Source organism: Ambystoma mexicanum, chromosome 5q, assembly GCF_040938575.1.
Source record: "Ambystoma mexicanum isolate Mex_15411 chromosome 5q, UKY_AmexF1_1, whole genome shotgun sequence".
Classification (NCBI taxonomy): Eukaryota; Metazoa; Chordata; class Amphibia; order Caudata; family Ambystomatidae; genus Ambystoma; species Ambystoma mexicanum.
Window position 1 is genome coordinate 1,281,862,497 of NC_090933.1, and position 18,396 is coordinate 1,281,880,892.

The 18,396-nt window shown below is 50.2% G+C and overlaps 1 protein-coding gene across 5 annotated transcripts in view; it reads right to left on the bottom strand.

The window, feature by feature from the left end:
• PLEC (plectin) overlaps positions 1-18,396 on the bottom strand; it is a 1,447,724-nt gene that overhangs the window by 893,420 nt on the left and 535,908 nt on the right. The gene's annotated exons all lie outside the window — the stretch shown is intronic.

An 18,396-nucleotide genomic window follows, 5' to 3' on the forward strand; every position in this document is an offset into this window, starting at 1 on the left:
CAGATCTGTGGTCCATTGCCAGATACCACGAACAAGCCGACCTCTGGCACTGGCAGCTGGCTGCTGTGTGTATCAGATCTGTGGTCCATTGCCAGGTACCATGAAGAAGCCCACATCTGACACTTGCAGCAAGCTTCTTTGTGTATCAGATCTGTGGTCCATTGCCAGGTACCATGAAGAAGCCCACATCTGACACTTGCAGCAAGCTTCTGTGTGTATCAGGTATGTGGTCCATTGCCAGATACAATAAAGAAGCCCTCATCTGGCACTTGCAGCTAGCTGGTGTGTGTATTAGATATGTGGTCCATTGCCAGATACCATGAAGAAGCCGACCTCTGGCACTGGCAGCTGGCTGCTGTGTGTATTAGATATGTGATTCATTGCCAGGTACCATGAAGAAGCCCACATCTGGCACTTGCAGCTAGCTGCTGTGTGTATCAGGTATGTGGTCCATTGCCAGATACCACGAAGAAGCCGACCTCTGGCACTGGCAGCTGGCTGCTGTGTGTATCAGATCTGTGGTCCATTGCCAGGTACCATGAAGAAGCCCACATCTGACACTTGCAGCAAGCTTCTGTGTGTATCAGGTATGTGGTCCATTGCCAGATACAATAAAGAAGCCCACATCTGGCACTTGCAGCTAGCTGGTGTGTGTATTAGATATGTCGTCCATTGCCAGATACCATGAAGAAGCCGACCTCTGGCACTGGCAGCTGGCTGATGTGTGTATTAGATATGTGGTTCATTGCCAGGTATCATGAAGAAGCCCACATCTGGCACTTGCAGCTGGCTGCTGTGTGTATCAGGTCTGTGGTCCATTGCCAAATACAATAAAGAAGCCCACATCTGGCACTTGCAGCTAGCTGGTGTGTGTATTAGATATGTGGTCCATTGCCAGATACCATGAAGAAGCCGACCTCTGGCACTGGAAGCTGGCTGCTGTGTGTATTAGATATGTGGTTCATTGCCAGGTATCATGAAGAAGCCAACATCTGGCACTTGCAGCTGGCTGCTGTGTGTATCAGGTCTGTGGTCCATTGCCAGATACCATGAAGAAGCCCACAGGGAGGTCACGTGCTTGCCATTGTCTGGTATGTGATGAAGGGGATTGTGGCCTTTGGGGGGCGCTAATGCAGCGTCTTCAGGATGTATGTGATGCCATCAAGTTCCTTCCACCTTTCAGACGACAGGCTGCAGTCTACTGGAAGGCTTGAGTTGGGCCAGGATGAATGGGAGGGCGCGTGGGACGGTGGGAGAGGGTTTGGCGCGGGGAATGCTTCATACATCTGGAGCTGGCGTAAAGGCTTTGATTTGCGCAAAAGCGCGAGCTTGGACCGGGAAGTTTATACTTCCTTGCAGATGTGAGCCATGTAGGAGGGGGTCGCATTCAATGGAGAATTCAAGTGTCTTCACGCTGGGTGTGAGCTATGGGGGAGGGGCCCTCATCAAGCTTCATTAGGACACGCAGCCGTGGCTTGGCCACGCTTGGCTGAGCTGCCACTGCCAACGTGCAGGAACGTGTAATGCATGTTTCTCTCATTGCTTGTGTACGTATCTTAAAGTCTGCAAGGGGTCTGCTTAATGTGACTGGGGGGTGAAGAGTGGGCAAAGATGCCCTCATGTCGTGCTTTGACCAAACGATTGCTTTTCTGAATACAACCCACTCCTCCACCCACCCCTCCACACAAACACCCCTGAGTAAATGGGCTAAAGTCAGGCATTCCCCACTTAATTTAATGCAGGAAGATTGCTCATGGGGTTAAGAGTTCTCCTCTGACATCTGTGGTGTGCAACCTCCAGTCCCAGTTCAAGTGGCAGCAGGGCCTGCTCAGCCTTTCATCCTTCCGAAGTTGATAAATTGAACACCATTATATTGGGTGATTTTTATAGTGCTTGGAAAATGGGGGAATCTTAATGAAGAGCTATATAGATACGAGAAAAATGGGAAAGAAACTTGCCAGGCAGTGCCATAGCGGTAATAGCAGCCCTCTGAAGGTAGCAGGGGCAAAATGGTGCGAGTGCCTGGGCATCTAATAGCAGTGGCTGGCAAATGCCTAATAGCTATACACACACCAAAACTGTTGGCTTTGCCATTGCTTGTTTTTAACAGGACTTTAGTGAAGGACATGTGTAGTGCGTATAAATTGAGTGGCTGAGGCAGGCCTGGTTAAGACATTTTTATTACACCAGTAGCTTGGTTTAGAGCTCTAATTAAGTCATTGGGCTTCATTACAACGAGGGCGGCCACGGAATGAACGGTGCCGGTAAGGGGCCGGCACCGTTCATTCCGGGCCACCACATTATGAGGTCTGCAGCAGGTCCCGCTCTGGACGCCTGGCCAGACCAGACGTGCCGAGCAGGACCCGCTTGCAGACCAGGACTAACAACCGTTGTTAGCATCCTCTCCCTTCCCACTGAGCCCTATGGTAATTCTCCTTTTGCGGGACCCGGACCCAGTACCCGGTTTGGGGGTAGCCGTGCCGCTAAAAATGGCATGGCTACCTCCAAACTCGCAATGAGGCCCATTAACTCTCAGAAGACTGCTTTGAAAAAGCACTGGCACCCACTTCCAGCTCAAAGTTTGATGACAAGGCTTGAGTGAAGGGAGCTGAAAGGCTTCCTACGAGGAGGTGTTTTGGGTGGGGAGGGGCGGGCACTGGGTGGGAATGGCCATGGGGCTTAGCATGGCCATAGACATTTAATGGGTGGACAAATAACCAAACACCTCCTACATGCTTTGTGTCCCTCCTCACATGCCGTTTCTCTCTGTCTGTTCTCTAATGCAAGCGCCACCTAATAGCCCAAACTACACAACAACATTACACATGAATTTAGCAAGCTTGTATGGGGCGCAAACTCGTCTCACAGCTCCAAGTGACCCCAGGTTACATTTAACACGTTCAGACGGTCCTACTTTTCAGCCCACACGCACACGTTGCATTCTGGCACTTGTAGTTTTCCTTTCCCATGGCAAGCTAAGGCCTCACATTCCCTGCATGCATTGTGACTAACGCCCAGACTGGAAGACCTTTCACAGATGACAGGGGTGCACATGGCAACCCTGATAGTTTTATGGATGAAAAAAGACCCTCTTCCACCAGGCCTCTGAGAACGAATTATATCAATCAATGACAGAAATGTCTTTGTGTGGACTAATTCTAAGTAAAGGAAGGGGGCGTGGCTTGGACGGCCATGTAAGAGGTCGCACTCTGGAGGAGCTCTGCTGATCCTGTTTTGATCCTGATAGAGGGGTACGTCCACGGAGGCCGGCCGACGTTGGAAATCGATGTCCAGGTGTGTGAATGCCACCACTACACCCTGTGAAAGTTTGGGACGTCCAGAAGGCTTAGAAACCAAAATAATTGTGATTGACTGGGACGAGCCCTGAGCAGGCGGACAAGACAAAATGGTGGCGACACGTTGCGAACACCGAGGATCATGAAGTCAGTGTCGCGATCACGAGTGCTGGACCTTTGCGTCCCTTTGCTCGGAGACTAAAACACATGAGCGCCGCCTAGGACGCACGGTGGCCCAGCGAGCGGGAGTGCCGAACGGATGTGGCTGTAACGACAGGACCGTGGGCCTGGTGGTCGGAGTGCTCCGGGCGTGTTGGATGCCCCATGGTGTGGTGGGTCAGGCTTTGGACGCTGGGTGGCATGACTCCCCCTCGGTGCCTGGCGGGACGGGCCCCCGCCCGACTCATACAACAATATGACCACGAGAGGTGTGAAACCCAAGGCCAAACAGCCCACGATGGAGGCTTACGCCAAGTCCCCCCCAGGGGCGGAAGGAGGCAAGATCAAAGAGACCCCCGTGACGACTGCGGAGTCACCTGGCACGATACAGGAGGTGCTGGCGGCGATTGCGGACTTAAAAGTGTCATGGGAGACCAAGCTGGGCCTCGCCATGAAAGAGCTACAGGAAGGCTTAAACCTCAAGATCGGTGCCGTCCAGGAGGAGGTGAATCTGCTTAGGCTGGATGTGAGGGCGGTCTCGGAACGCGCGGGGGCCATCGAGAAGGAGACGGCCACGAACACGGCAGATTGCGCTGCTCATAAAAAGGAGCTACACGCCCTTGTGCAACGGGTGGGCAACCTGGAGGACAGAGCGGAGCAGGCGGAGGGACGTGCCAGACGCAACAATATCCGTATCGTGGGCCTACCTGAAGGAACTGAAGGGCCAGACCCCACAGAATTTGTGGAATCCATGTTTTTACAGGAGATTACCGGCGGGGTACTGACCCAGGGGTTTGCAGTTGAGAGAGCTCATAGGGCCCTGACCAGGAGGCCGCCTCCCGGGGCCCCCCGCGGCCAGTGATCGCGAAAATTCTGAACTACCGTGATCGCGAAAAGATTCTTGAATTCTTTCGAAAAGGGGGAACGATTGACAGAGGATCGGCCAAGATTACGGCCTACCCTGACTACACGCTACAAGTACAGCGGAGTCGGATGCACTTCGGAGCGGTGAAAAGGAGACTTCGTGAAGCTGGCCATCGCTATATGCTACTCTACCCGGCCAAATTGAAAGTTTTCTACAGAAGCAGATCCCTGTTTTTCGAAACACCGACTGAGGCGATGGACTGGCTAGACGCGCTGGGCAGTCCTCAAGAATCAGGCATCCAGGCAGAGACTACGGAAGATAAGTAGCTTATGGCTGGGCCGCCTGGGGCACGGGGCCGAGACATTGGGACTTGAATATAGTCATTTGTACGGTATGTGATGCGTATGATGTGGTACTGACTGGCTGGCCCATTGGGCGTGCCTACCCGTGGTCACTTGATTGGGAGCTCCAGGAGGCTTCCTTTGTCCCCATTAGTAATATATATAGTTAGTTAGGGTCCTATTCCTTGTAAACGGGATAAGACCAGACGCGGGTGGGCCTGAGATCCAGGGATGGAGCTGGGCTTTTGTTGGGATGGGAGGGGTTGTTTGCTGTGGTGTGTAGTTGGGAAACAGGGAGGGGGGATGGGGATCAAGGGCGGAAGAGCCGGCGGAGTGTTAGACCAAGGGGGTATTGTGGGGAGGGCGGGGCTGAATACAGACCAAACCGATGGCATCGGATAGTCTTCGCATAGTTACCTGGAATGTCCGAGGCCTCAATAGTTACCTCAAGCGAAACAAAGTCATGCTATACCTGAAGAGGATGCGGATAGACATAGCCCTGCTACAAGAGACCCACCTCACCAGGGAGAAATTGGAGGTGGTTATGAGGAAGTGGAAGGGCAAGGTAGTGGGTGCCACGTACTCGGCGTATGCTAGAGGGGTCATCACCTGGGTGGCGCCGCATGTGCCGTTCCGGGTGCTCGACTCGATAGTGGACCCGGAGGGTAGAATGGTGGCGATAACAGGACTCCTGGAGAACAGGGAAGTACACATCCTCAACCTGTATGCCCCCAATCATGATACTGCAGCCTACTTTAGATCCCTCTATGGCAAAATTGGCCCCTTGGTAGGGGGCGCGATGGTGTGGGGTGGGGACTTCAATTGTGTCTTAGATCCCAAAATTGACCGGTCCGCAGACACCAAAGGGAAAATGTCGCCGGCGGCCAAGGCGCTCGGGACATTGCTAGGAGACTGGTGGACGTGTGGAGGAGACTCCACCCCATGGAGAGGCAGTATTCGCATTATGCGGCGCCATACGACTCATATACGAGATTGGATTATGTGTTTGGAACTGCCGAGATAGCGGGCGAAATAGTGGAGGCGGAATACAAAGCTCAAGTATTGTCGGACCATTCGCCCCTGGTGGTAGAGTGGCGACACCAACCCTAGGCCTCGGGTCCCCACATGGAGACTCCGGGCGGAAGCACTGCAGGATGAGGGTTTCCGGGAGGACCTGAGGGTTGCCATCGGGGAATATTTCGAGATAAACACGGGTAGTGTGCGTTCTACGGGAACTCTGTGGGAGGCCTTTAAGGTAGTGGTGCGCGGAGTGGTGATCTCTAAATCCAAGGGACTTCAAGGGGGTATCGAGAGGGAGCTTCAGGACACCGAAAGGGAACTGGAGAGCCTGGCTCGTCTTGAGAATGCCACTCAGGTAGACAAGACGAGGATGAGAGACCTTCAGGTGGCATGCAGCGCTCTTTGGGACCGACTATGTAGACTGAACCATAGGAAATACACTGAGAGGCTGCACGCGGGGGGCGACAAGCCAGGCAGACTGTTGGCCTGGCTGTACAAGAGTGAGTCCCCCCCAGTGGTTATCCATGAGATCTGTGGTGAGGACGGTGGTCTTCGCAACACTCAGGACGAGGTGAACGAGGAATTCCTCAGGTTCTACAAACGTTTGTATGAGGACACTGGGGAGGACAGGAGCCAGGACATCCTGAACACACTGGAAGACATTGGTCTGCCCACCCTAGGCGACCTGGAGCGGGAGGAACTGGACGCCCCTATCACTTCTGATGAGCTGGAGGTGGTGATCCGGGGCCTCCCCACGTGCAAGGCACCTGGGGCGGATGGCCTGCCTGGTGAGTTTTACAAGGTGTACGTGCGGGAGCTGCTGCAGCCTCTGCTGGCCTTGTTTAACGAGGCATACGAACAGGGAGAACTCCCGTTGTCCCTCCGTGAGGCCATGATTGTCCCATTACTGAAACCAGGCAAGCCGGCTGTTGAGTGTGGATCTTATAGACCTCTGTCCTTGCTAAACCAGGACAGCAAAATACTCACGGCGGTGCTGGCCAACAGGTTGAAGAAGGTGATTGGCAAGCTGATCCACCCAGATCAAACGGGATATGTCCCAGGCAGGAATATCAGTGATAACCATAGGAGGCTGCACCATGTTATCGACCATACTAAGGATGACACGGGCGAGATGGCGGTAGTGTCGCTGGATGCGGTCAAGGCCTTTGATTCAGTGAGATGGCCTTGGCTGAAAGCGGCCCTGCAGGGATACGGCGTGGGTGCTGGTTATATCAGATGGGTCCAGTTGTTATATAGCAGCCCGGTGGCTAGGGTCAAGACTGGGGCCACAGTCTCGGATGCCTGGCAGCTTAGCAGGGGGACCAGGCAGGGATGCCCTTGGTCACCCATGTTATATATACTTGCGCTGGAACCGCTGACGATATGCCTGCGGCAACAATACGGTGAGGTGGGCATTAACACTGCCAGCGGCAGCCACTTAACATCTCTCTATGCGGACGATATGCTGTTGTACCTCTGCTACCCGGAGGAGAACCTGCAGTACGTACTGGAAGTACTGGATCATTACGCTGTCCTCTCGGGCATATCAGTGAACCCCAGGAAGTCTAGCCTGTTCCCTTTGGGCGGGTACAGGGACGTCCCGTTGGAGAGGCTGCCTGTGTTGCCAATACCATGGCGGACCGACACGTTTAGGTACCTGGGGGTAAATATTTACCACCGGACTGCGGCGGTGCACAAGCATAACACAGAGAAAGCCATAGAGGGGGTCAAGAACAGCATGACATCCTGGTCCAGATTGCCCCTGTCCATGATGGGGAGGGCGGCTTTGCTGAAAATGGTGGTCCTTCCCAGACTCCTGCACTTCTTCGTGAACGTCCCGTATTTGATCCCTAAAAGCCTATTTGTACGACTTCATAGTATGTGTAGGGGCTTCGTGTGGGGTAACTCCAGGAATAGGGTGGCCCTGTGGAAGCTTCAGAACCCGTACGAGAAGGGGGGTATAGGCTTGCCCAACTTCGAACTATATTATCTGTCGGGACAACTGTTGTATGTGGCCAGGTGGTTGTCTGATGAAGATTCGGGTAGAATCTAGGCTGCTGCGTGAGGATGCGGCCCCATATTTCCTGAGAGAGGTGGTGTGGCTACAAAGGAATAAACTGACGGGAAGAGGGTGGCTATTGAGGTTGGGATGGGAGGTCTGGCACAGAACATGGAAATTGATGGGGGAGCCAGAACCACTATCTTGGCAGGTCCCGCTGGTGGCCCTGTGCGAAAACGACACCCAACTGTTTCACTCTGTCCGTAGGCATTGGGAGCCGGTGGGCCTGGCCACGCTTGGGGACATATGGAGAGAAGGGGAGGCGCTGGACTTTCAAAAGTTGCAGGATGAGACGGGGGTACACAGAGGCCAGTACATCACCCATGCTAGGCTAGTAAAACGTGTGAGAAAGAGATGGCCGGAGACGGCACTGGCAGATGATCCTGATGCCACCCTTGAAACTATGTATGACGTCTCAGAGGGTGGGCATGAAATATCACGAATATACGAACTCCTCAGAACGAAGGCTGGGAAAGAGTTGCCCCAACTGAGGCATGAATGGGAGGAGGAGATGGGTGAACTCATGACGGAGGGTCAGTGGAAGAGGGTCCTGGGATATCATAAAAAGGTGTCCAGAAATGCACGGCTCCAACAACTCCAGTTCTACATTACTCACAGGGCCTACCTGACTCCCCAGAGGATCGCACGGTTCGGAGGCTCGATCACTCAAAAATGCCCCAGGTGTGGGGAGGTGGAAGCTGGGTTGCTACATATGTTTTGGGCCTGCCCGGAAGTGTATAGATTTTGGGAGGAGGTCAAGATGAAGCTCGCAAGTGGGGGAGTGGTGTTGGACGTGGGATCTGCCTGGTCATGTATGCTTGGGATCTTCCCCAGGCCCAGACACTTTAGGCACCTGAGCAAGCTGAGGGACCTGGCATATGTTCTGGCCAAACGCAGGATTGCCATGAACTGGAAATCGGCTAGCAGGCCGAGAGTGGAACTATGGTGGGCGGACCTTATGAGGTGGGCGGAGGCTGAATCCGTGGTCTGGTTTGAAGCGGTCACTAGAGGGGGCGAGGAGGAGATAGGGCCCTTGCTGGCCTGGCGACAATTGGTGGCCTCTATGACCAACCCAAAACAGGGCTTGGACGACTCTGAGAATTCTGAAGATGTGTCTACGGACAATGTTTCTCCTGACGGTGCCCCGACTGAGGATACAAGGGAGCCGGCTCTGGCTTGATGGGGGGTGGGGGGAGTTTTCTCTTTTTTTTTTTTCTTTTTCCTTTCTCGTATTTTCTTTTGTGGTTTCTGTAAATAATTAACAGTTGTATTGTGTTGTGTGTTGTTTGTTTTTCTAAAATATAAAATCAATAAAATATTTTTTAAAAAAAAAGAAAAGTTCTAAGTAAAGGAAGTATTGTGCCTTACACGGCCCTCTCCATGCTGTTGTAATCCCCCTTTTGTTTGGCTTCCGGTCTTTAAACCCCAGATTTGTTGTTTCCTTATGTAGTCCGCAATTGAGGAATAACCAGTCACCCACCATGTGCTATGCTATGTTAACACGCTTTATGCACGGTGCCCATTACCGCCACAGTGGACCGTACAGCGCGGAGGCTGGTTCGAATAGGAGTATTCCGTGCCCCCCAGGGATAACCATACCATGGCCTGTGGGGGACAGAAAGCTGGCAACCGGTGAGAAAATAGGTGCAGTGGGAGTAGGATACACACAAACAATTGGAAAGGTGCATGAGTTTTGAGGGGAAGGGTGTCTGTGGAAATAGTGGTGCATGCGTTATCCTTGGTAAGGGATCAAGCGGTTTGTTGATCCTGGCAAGTGGCAATAAAGCCCACCCGTTGCACTGAGGATTTTTCGCAAAGGCATTTTCTAGTGCAATGTTGCATGGCAACTGGAAGGACTTGCAATGTGCTCAAGCGTGCCCTTGTAGTGTGGAGGCTTCTTATCCAGATAAAGTTTTAAACACCAGCCCCTGATCAACAAGGGGTACTCTGGGAGTGCTGAGATGACCAACAGAGGTGCCAGAACCAAGAGTTGACCGCGTACAGGTCAGGTGAATGCAGAGAAGAGAAAAAGGAACGAGGGAGCGGGATGAAGGGGAAAGCCAGATCCTCCAGGAGCCGGACCACCTGAGAGGCTCCGAAATGATCACACCTTGGTGACGTGGAACATGCCAGCAGCAACAGAGACCCTTCAAGAGCCAAGCCTTCCGAAAGACTATGAAATGATCACGCTTAGATGACGCGGAACAGGACAGCAGTAACTGAGATCCTCCAAGAGCCAAACCTCGCAAGAGGCTATGACATGATCACGCTTAGAAGAAGCGGAACAGGACAGCAGTAACTGAGATCCTCCAAGAGCCAAACCTCGCAAGAGGCCATGAAATGATCATGCTTAGAAGAAGAGGAACAGGACAGCAGTAACTGAGATCCTCCAAGAGCCAAACCTTGCAAGAGGCTATGAAATGATCGCGCTTAGAAGAAACGGAACAGGACAGCAGTAACTGAGATCCTCCAAGAGCCAAACCTCGCAAGAGGCTATGAAATGATCACGCTTAGAAGAAGCAGAACAGGACAGCAGTAACTGAGATCCTCCAAGAGCCAAACCTCGCAAGAGGCTATGAAATGATCACGCTTAGAAGAAGCAGAACAGGACAGCAGTAACTGAGATCCTCCAAGAGCCAAACCTCGCAAGAGGCTATGAAATGATCACGCTTAGAAGAAGCGGATCATGCCATCAGCAACTGAGATCATCGAAGAGCCAAGCCTCCTAAGAGGCTATGAAATGATCACGCTTAGGTGACGTGGAACATGCCAGCAGCAACTGAGATTCTCCAAGAGCCAAACCTCCTGAGAGGCTCTGAAATGATCACGCTAAGGTGATGTGGAACGTGCCAGCAGCAACTGAGATCCTCCAAGAGTCAAACCTCCTGAGAGGCTCTTAAATGATCACGCTTAGATGACGCTGAACAGGACAGCAGCAACTGAGAAGGCTCTCGGATGCTGGTCATATGAACTCCTTGATATAAGTAAACCCCTGGAATCACCACCAGGCACTCTCTGAAGACCTTGGGGGATCATATAAAAGGCACATCAAAAAATCATCTCATATGCACAGGATTCCTATAGAAGCTCTAATGATATGCAAGGCAACATAACATTTAGTAATATGGAATTTTTTGTGTTGCATCCACTCACCCCTCTGGGCCGAAGCTTGCCTTGGAGCTGGAGTTTCATGCCCATGTCTGGTGTAACAGTGCCGTGGTTGACAGAAAGCTGGTCAACCGGTGAGAAAATATGTGCAGTGGGAGTAGGATACGCACAAACAATTGGAAAGGTGCATGAGGATTGAGGGGAAGGGTGTCTGTGGAAATAGTGGTGCATGCGTTATCCTTGGTAACGGATCAAGCGGTTTGTTGATCCTGGCAAGTGGCAATAAAGCCCACCCGTTGCACCAAGGATTTTTCGCAAAGGCATTTTCGAATTGATTGTGTCCTCCCACGTATTCCTCATCTTAGATATATCCTTACCTTTAGGTTTAGTCTCGGAACATTTTTCCTCTCTCCAGCAGGGTGCGTTCCACTCGAGGCGGCGACGTCGAGGTTCCTCGGCGGCCTCCGTCGAGTGACGACATCATCCATAGTATAATTGCCTCGAGCACGCCCATTGGCTTCAGTTCTGTTTTTCCGTTAGCTATGCTTCGGATCGAAATAAAACAGTGCTTCAGTCACGGCGAATTATGTCGTCTTCTTCGAACCTGTGTACTTCGAAAACGGGGTTTAAGAAATGTCTAAGGTGCGGAAGAAAAATGTCGCTGACCGACCCTCACTGTAACTGTCTTTGATGCCTCGGGTCCGCACATCAGATCGACGACTGCGGTTCATGCCAATCTATGACCCATAAGTCCTTGAAAGAAAGACGAGGTAAACTGGCGGTGGGGGAGGAATCCTCGAAGTTTTCTTCGAGAGGGAAGAAAGACTCGGCTGAGTCTTCGGCAAAAGGCCATAAAAAATCCAGATCGAGGAGTAGATCAAGGAAGTCCTCTTCTTCTTCGTCAAAAAGGCGAACAAGAGACGACACCGATCTCCCTCTTCTTCTTCTTCCTCGACTTCGGAGGAAGTTATTTCTTGTCCAACTAAACATGACTCTCCTAGAAAGTGGGAAGCATTTAGGGAGTCGATGATAAAAAATGTTGAGAACGCGGCCCAGAACCCCTAAAAAATGTCTGTTGAAGGTCATGCCTCTACTCACAAAAGAAGTATCAGCGGAAGGTCTAAAACTAGAAAATCCAACAAGAAATTGTTGAGGGTGTCTTCTAGGGACTCTTCCCAGACACCTAAAAAGACAGACCTTAAGAAAAAGATTCTAGACATTGATACGTCTTTAAAGACCTCAACAAAAACATCTTCAAAGCCTCTGTCGAAGGCTGTTGAGTATAAAGGGTCGACGACCCAGCAGAAAAAAGTCACATCGAGTGCTTTATCGACGACCTCAAAGACATCTTCGACGGTGTCGATTGTTTCGAAGGCTCCTTCGACAACGTCGACTGCCTCGAAGATTCCTTCGACAGCATTTGTAGTGCCTTCGAAAACATCGAAGAATACCTCAATAGCATCAAAGGTAACGGCCACGACTTCGACGCCATCGACGCTTCTATGGACGTCGAAACTAAGTACAGGGTTGAAACCTATTCCTGAGAAAGTATTTCACCCAGAAAGCAGACATGATTTTTTACAAACTATGTCAGCTGTGTATGGAGAAATGTCCTCAGAAAATGAGGAGGATGAAGAAGAAGATGAACCTGAAGTTTCATCAGCAGGAGTAAAATATGGTACAAGAGAAGTTCCTGAGGAATTAATTGATCCTCAATCAAAAATGCAGGACTTGTATGAATGTTTACAGTGTGCAAGTGGACTAGATACGTCCCCTGAATACGAATTTGAAAGACCAGATGCAGCAGAACATGCTGATTTGGGTTACAGAAAACTTATGAATAAAGTAACAGAGTTTATGGAATGGGGTAGGAATTCACCTGTATATCAGGATGATGATATGACAGATATTTTGTCAGGAGGTCCTCAACCAGATCCGATACTTCCCTTTCATATTCCCCTGCAAAGGAGAGTAAGGCCCTCATTACGACCCAGGCGGAGGACCATGGTGCTATTAGCACCATGGTCCATGCCGGTGTCCGCCATGGCGGAATGGGGAATTACCACCCCATTCCGAGGTTGGTGAGGCTGTAATTCCCCATGCCACCATGGCCCTTCCCCATTCCCATTTTTGCCCCATAGAGCTCAATGGGAATTGGGGAAGGCGCTAATAACGGTATCGCAAATTGCGGTACCGTAATTACCACCAAAGTCGCTTTGCGGGTCCCTACTTTAACGGCTGGAAAAACCAGCCGTTAAGGTCGGGTCCAGCAAAGGGACCTCGTAATTAGGCTCTAAGTGTTTAACGGCGCTGCAGCCTTTTACTGCGCCGTTAAACACTTGGCGCCTGGGTCGTAATGAGGCCCTAAATGTTGCTTGGGAAAGACTGGAATCTATTCCAGCAGTGAATAAAAAATATGTGGCAAAATACAGACCTTGTAACTCGGATCCAGAGCATTTGAGTAAGCATCCTTCTCCTGAGAGTCTGGTAGTGCAGGCAGCCACATCAACAAAAAATGCCCTACAATTCCTCCTTATAGGAATGACAAGAAGATAGATACATAGTCGAAAAAGGTCTTTACATCAGGGAGCATGGCTCTAAAGTCCACCAATGTATCTTGTACGCTGGCTAGATTCACTTATACTCTGTGGGACTGCATGTCAGCAGCAGGTCAACACATCTCGGAAGGAGAGGAACGTGATGGTTTCCTGTCCATAATTAAGGATGGTAAGGAGGCTTCGGGAGAATGCCTTCAAGCAGGTTTGGACACTGCTGACAGTATCAGCAGGTCCATGGCGTCTAGCGCAGTGCTACGCAGATTTGCGTGGCTAAGGAAGTCAGGTTTCGCACCAGATGTTCAATCTAGACTTCTTAATATGCCATTTGACGGCTCGAGGTTGTTTGGCAGCAAGGCGGATGAAAGTTTGGAGAAGCTGCAGACCTCCAAGGCAGCGGCAAAGTCACTCAGTGCCGCTATAAGACAACCTCAGCAACGCCCCTACACAGGCTCATCTTCCTGGAGGGGCGTCCTTTTCGTTATTATTCCTCAATTGGAAAAGGAAGGGGACAGGCCAGTCAAACAGGGCAAAGGAAATTTCCTCAGGGTGAGGAAGAAGTGCTAGATCTGCCCCGGCAGTGGCATCTGTCCCTTCAGCTGCTGCTGGAGCTGCTGCAAAACCACTCTGAGGTTTTGACTCACAAGACCCCCGTCAGAGGCAGAATCCCACAGCATCTGAAAGAATGGCGAGGCATTACTTCAGATGCTTGTTCACTGGAAACAGTATCCCAAGGTTACTGCCTTCCCTTTCTAAAGAAACCTCAGAATCACCCACCGGATTACAACCCTACCAAAAACCCAGATCCGTTCCTGTTGCAGGAAGTTTTGACCCTGCTACAGAAAGGTGCAATAGAACATGTACCTGTAGCGGAAAGGAACAAGGGTTGGTATTCTCCATACTTCCTCATTCCAAAGAAGGGCGGAGGACTGAGACCCATCTTGGACTTGAGAAACTTGAACAAGTTCCTCAGGAAGGACAAGTTCAAGATGATGACCCTTTCTCAGATCCTTCAGGCTCTCCACATTCAAGACTGGTTGGTATCATTGGACCTTCAGGGTGCTTACTTTCATGTGCCAATCCATCGCAAGCACAGAAAGTACCTGAGGTTCGCGATTGGCAATTCTCACTATCAGTTTCGAGTTATGCCATTCGGGTTGACCTCCGCCCCAAGAGTTTTCACCAAGTTGTTGGCAGTAGTGGCAGTGAGTCTCAGAAGAGGGGGATTCACGTCTACCCTATTTGGACGATTGGAAGATCAGGGCACGTTCTCCAGAACAGACCCAGGATCATCTATCCAAGATTTGCCACTTCCTTCACAAACTAGGGTTTTCTCTGAAGTCAAACATGATACCATCACAGAAGCTCCAGTTTATAGGAGCAGTCTTGGATACTTGTTCGGGCAAAGCCTCGCCTCCCGAAGAGAGAGCTCACCACATTCTGCAGATGGTGACAAAATTCCAGAATGCCCAGTATCTAGCGGCCTTTGATTTGCTCAGGTTGCTCGGCCTCATGGCATCCTGCATTTTTCTGGTGCCAAAAGCCAGATTGAGGATGAGATCCCTTCAATGGGCCCTCAGGACTCAATGGTCCCAAGTTTCAGGGGAAATGACAGATCTTTTACAAGTTCCAACCAGGGTAGCACAGGATCTACAATGGTGGGCTTGTCAGAAACATATCCTCAAGGGAGAATCTTTTTGGCAACCATGGCCGGAGATAACAGTAGTAACGGACGCCTCACTCACGGGGTGGGGAGCTCACACCAATGAGTTGAGAATCAGCTGTCGTTGGTCTCCATCAGAGTCCAGACTACACATCAACCTATTAGAGCTGAGGGCGATCAGACTAGCTCTGAAGGCCTTCCTGCCCTCTGTACGGGGAAAGAATGTCCTGATAATGATGGACAACACAGTGGCCATGTACTACCTCAACAAGAGAGGAGGTGTAGGGTCACTACCACTGTGCAGAGAGGCAATGCAGCTCTGGTTCTGGGCAATACAAGACGGGATCTCTCTATCTGCCATTCACCTAGCAGGAGAGCAAAACACAGCAGCAGACGCTCTGAGCAGGCAGAGCTCAGTCTCCCACAAGTGGGAACTAGCTCAGAAAGTCCTTCAAGAGATCTTCACACTTTGGGGAACCCCTCAAGTGGATCTGTTCGTGACCATTGTCAACAGGAAGTGCAAACTGTACTGCTCAACGGAATTTCCCCCGAGAGTAGCTCTAGGAGACGCATTCGTAGTGGAGTAGGAGTTTCCTCTTCTATATGCGTTCCCTCCAGTCCCTGTGATCCCTCAGGTAATCAGGAGGTTGAGAAAGTTCAGGAAAACCATGATCCTAATTACCCCGGAATGGGCGATGATAACGTGGTACCCGGACCTTCTCGACATGTCCATCTGCCCTCCAATACGTCTTCCAAAAAGAGAGGATCTTCTCTCGCAAGAGGGAGGTCACGTTCTCCATCCAGAGGTCAACACACTCAACCTTCACGCATGGCTTCTGAGAGGTTGAGAGACAAGGATTGGGACCTTCCAGATGTTGTTATGGAGATCTTGCTTTCGGCCAGAAGGCCAGCAACAAAATCTTTGTACCGGTGTCGTTGGAATAGGTTCAGTAACTGGTGCAGGGATAAGAATGTGGATCCCTTTGAATGTGATATTCCAATGGTATTATCTTTTCTGTTACATTTAGCTAATCTGGGGCTCCAGGTTAGGATGATAAAAGGATACGTAGCAGCGCTATCTTCAAGCGCTCGTCAGAAGAAAAATCTTATTTTAAGATACCTTTAATAATACAATTTCTAAAAGGTTTAGACAATGTTTTTCCACCAATACCTTTTCAAGTTCCTGTGTGGGATTTAAATTTGGTACTTAAAGTTCTGACATGTGCACCCTTTCAGCCTTTACATTCTTGTCCGTTAAGGCTTCTTACGTTAAAAACGATACTTCTAATTGCATTGACATTAGCCCGCAGAGTAAGTGAGTTGCAGGCACTTTTGAGTGGTCCTCCTCACACCATCTTTCATGAAGACAAAGTTGTCCTTCGAGTCAAACCCTCTTTTCTACCAAAAATAGTTTCAGACTTTCATCTGTCACAGAAAATAATTCTACCTGTGTTCTACCCTCCTCACACAAGTAAGGAAGAGGAAAGACTGCATAGGCTATATCCCAGAAGGGCTCTTAGCTTTTACATCTCTCGTAAATTAAGACTAGCTGTAACCAAACAAACATTATCAAGATGGATACATTTAGCCATAACAGAGTGCTATAGGCTAGCTGGAAAAGATCCCCCGGAGGGTTTAAGAACTCATTCAAGTAGGGGCATAGCAACTTCAACAGCACTTAAGAGGGGTGTCCCTGTACAAGACATTTGTGCAGCAGCCACATGGCCATCCATGCATACTTTCATCAAACATTATGCTTTGGACTCAACTACCTCTCAGGGAGGTCTATTTGCCAAATCTGTACTATATTCAGTACATGACTAAAAAGACACCTGTACTCCCGCCTCCAATAGAAAACTGCTTTGGGAGTCTTTCTAAGATGAGGAATACGTGGGAGGACACAATCCATTAGAAGAACAAGTTACTTACCAACTGTAAGGTTCTTTCGATTGGATGTTCCTCCCACGTATTCCTCATCAACCCTCCCATCCTACCCCACAGTACAGTTTATGTGGTTTACACTCTAAATTCTTTCAGGGCTTGGGTCAATAAGAGGCACGCCTTTGTTTATAATACATGGGCTCCGATACACAAAATAACAGAACTGAAGCCAACGGGCGCGCTCGAGGCAATTATACTATGGATGACGTCATCACTCGACAGAGGGACATCAACGTTGCCGCCTCGAGTGGAGCGCCCTCTGCTGGAGAGAGGAAATATTTTCCGAGGCAAAACCTAAAGGTAAGGATATATCTAAGGTGAGGAATACGTGGGAGGAACATCCAATCGAAAGAACGTTACAGTTGGTAAGTAACTTGTTCTTCCAGGGCAATGTTGCATGGCAACTGGAAGGACATGCGATGTGCTCAAGCATGCCCTTGTAGTGTGGAGGCTTCTTCTCCAGATAAAGTTTTAAACATCAGCCCCTGATCAACAAGGGGTATTCTGGGAGTGCCGAGATGACCAACAGAAGTGCCAGAACCAAGAGTTGACTGCGTACAGGTGAATGCAGAGAAGAGAAAAAGGAACGAGGGAGCGGGATGAAGGGGAAAGCCAGATCCTCCAAGAGCCGAACCTCCTGAGAGGCTCTGAAATTATCACACTTAGATGACGCGGAACGTGACAGCAGTAACTGAGAGCCTCCAAGAGCCAAACTTCCTGAGATGCGATGAAATGATCACGCTTAGATGACGCAAAATGTGATAGCAGCAACTGAGATCTTCCAAGAGCCAAGCCTCCTGAGAGACTATGAAAGGATCACGCTTAGATGACGTGGAACAGGACAGCAGCAACTGAGATCCTCCAGGAGCCAAACCTCCTGAGAGGCTCCGAAAGGATCACGCTTAGATGATGTGGAACGTGACAACAACAACTGAGAAGGCTCTCGGATGCTGGTCATATGAACTCCTAGATATAAGTAAACCCCTGGAATCACCACCAGGCACTCTCGGAAGACCTTGGGGGATCATATAAAAGGCACATCTAAAAATCATCTCATATGCACAGGCTTCCTATAGACGCTATAATGACATGCAAAGCAACATAACATTTAGTAGTATGGAATCTTTTGTGTTGCATCCACTCACCCCTCTGGGCCCAAGCTTGCCTTGGAGCTGGAGTTTCATGCCCCTGTCTGGTGTATCAGTACCGTGGTTGACAGGGAGAGGAAAAGGTGAGGGGTCAAGTGTTGGGTAAATGAATTACAGATGCATCAAAAGGGGGGAGTGCAAACAGAGGTGGAACAGATCAGAGGAAGGCTTGTGTTTGTGATCTGTCGAAACAGGCAAAACCGATGAAGATTGCAGAAAATTAGGAAGGTAAATTCTAATA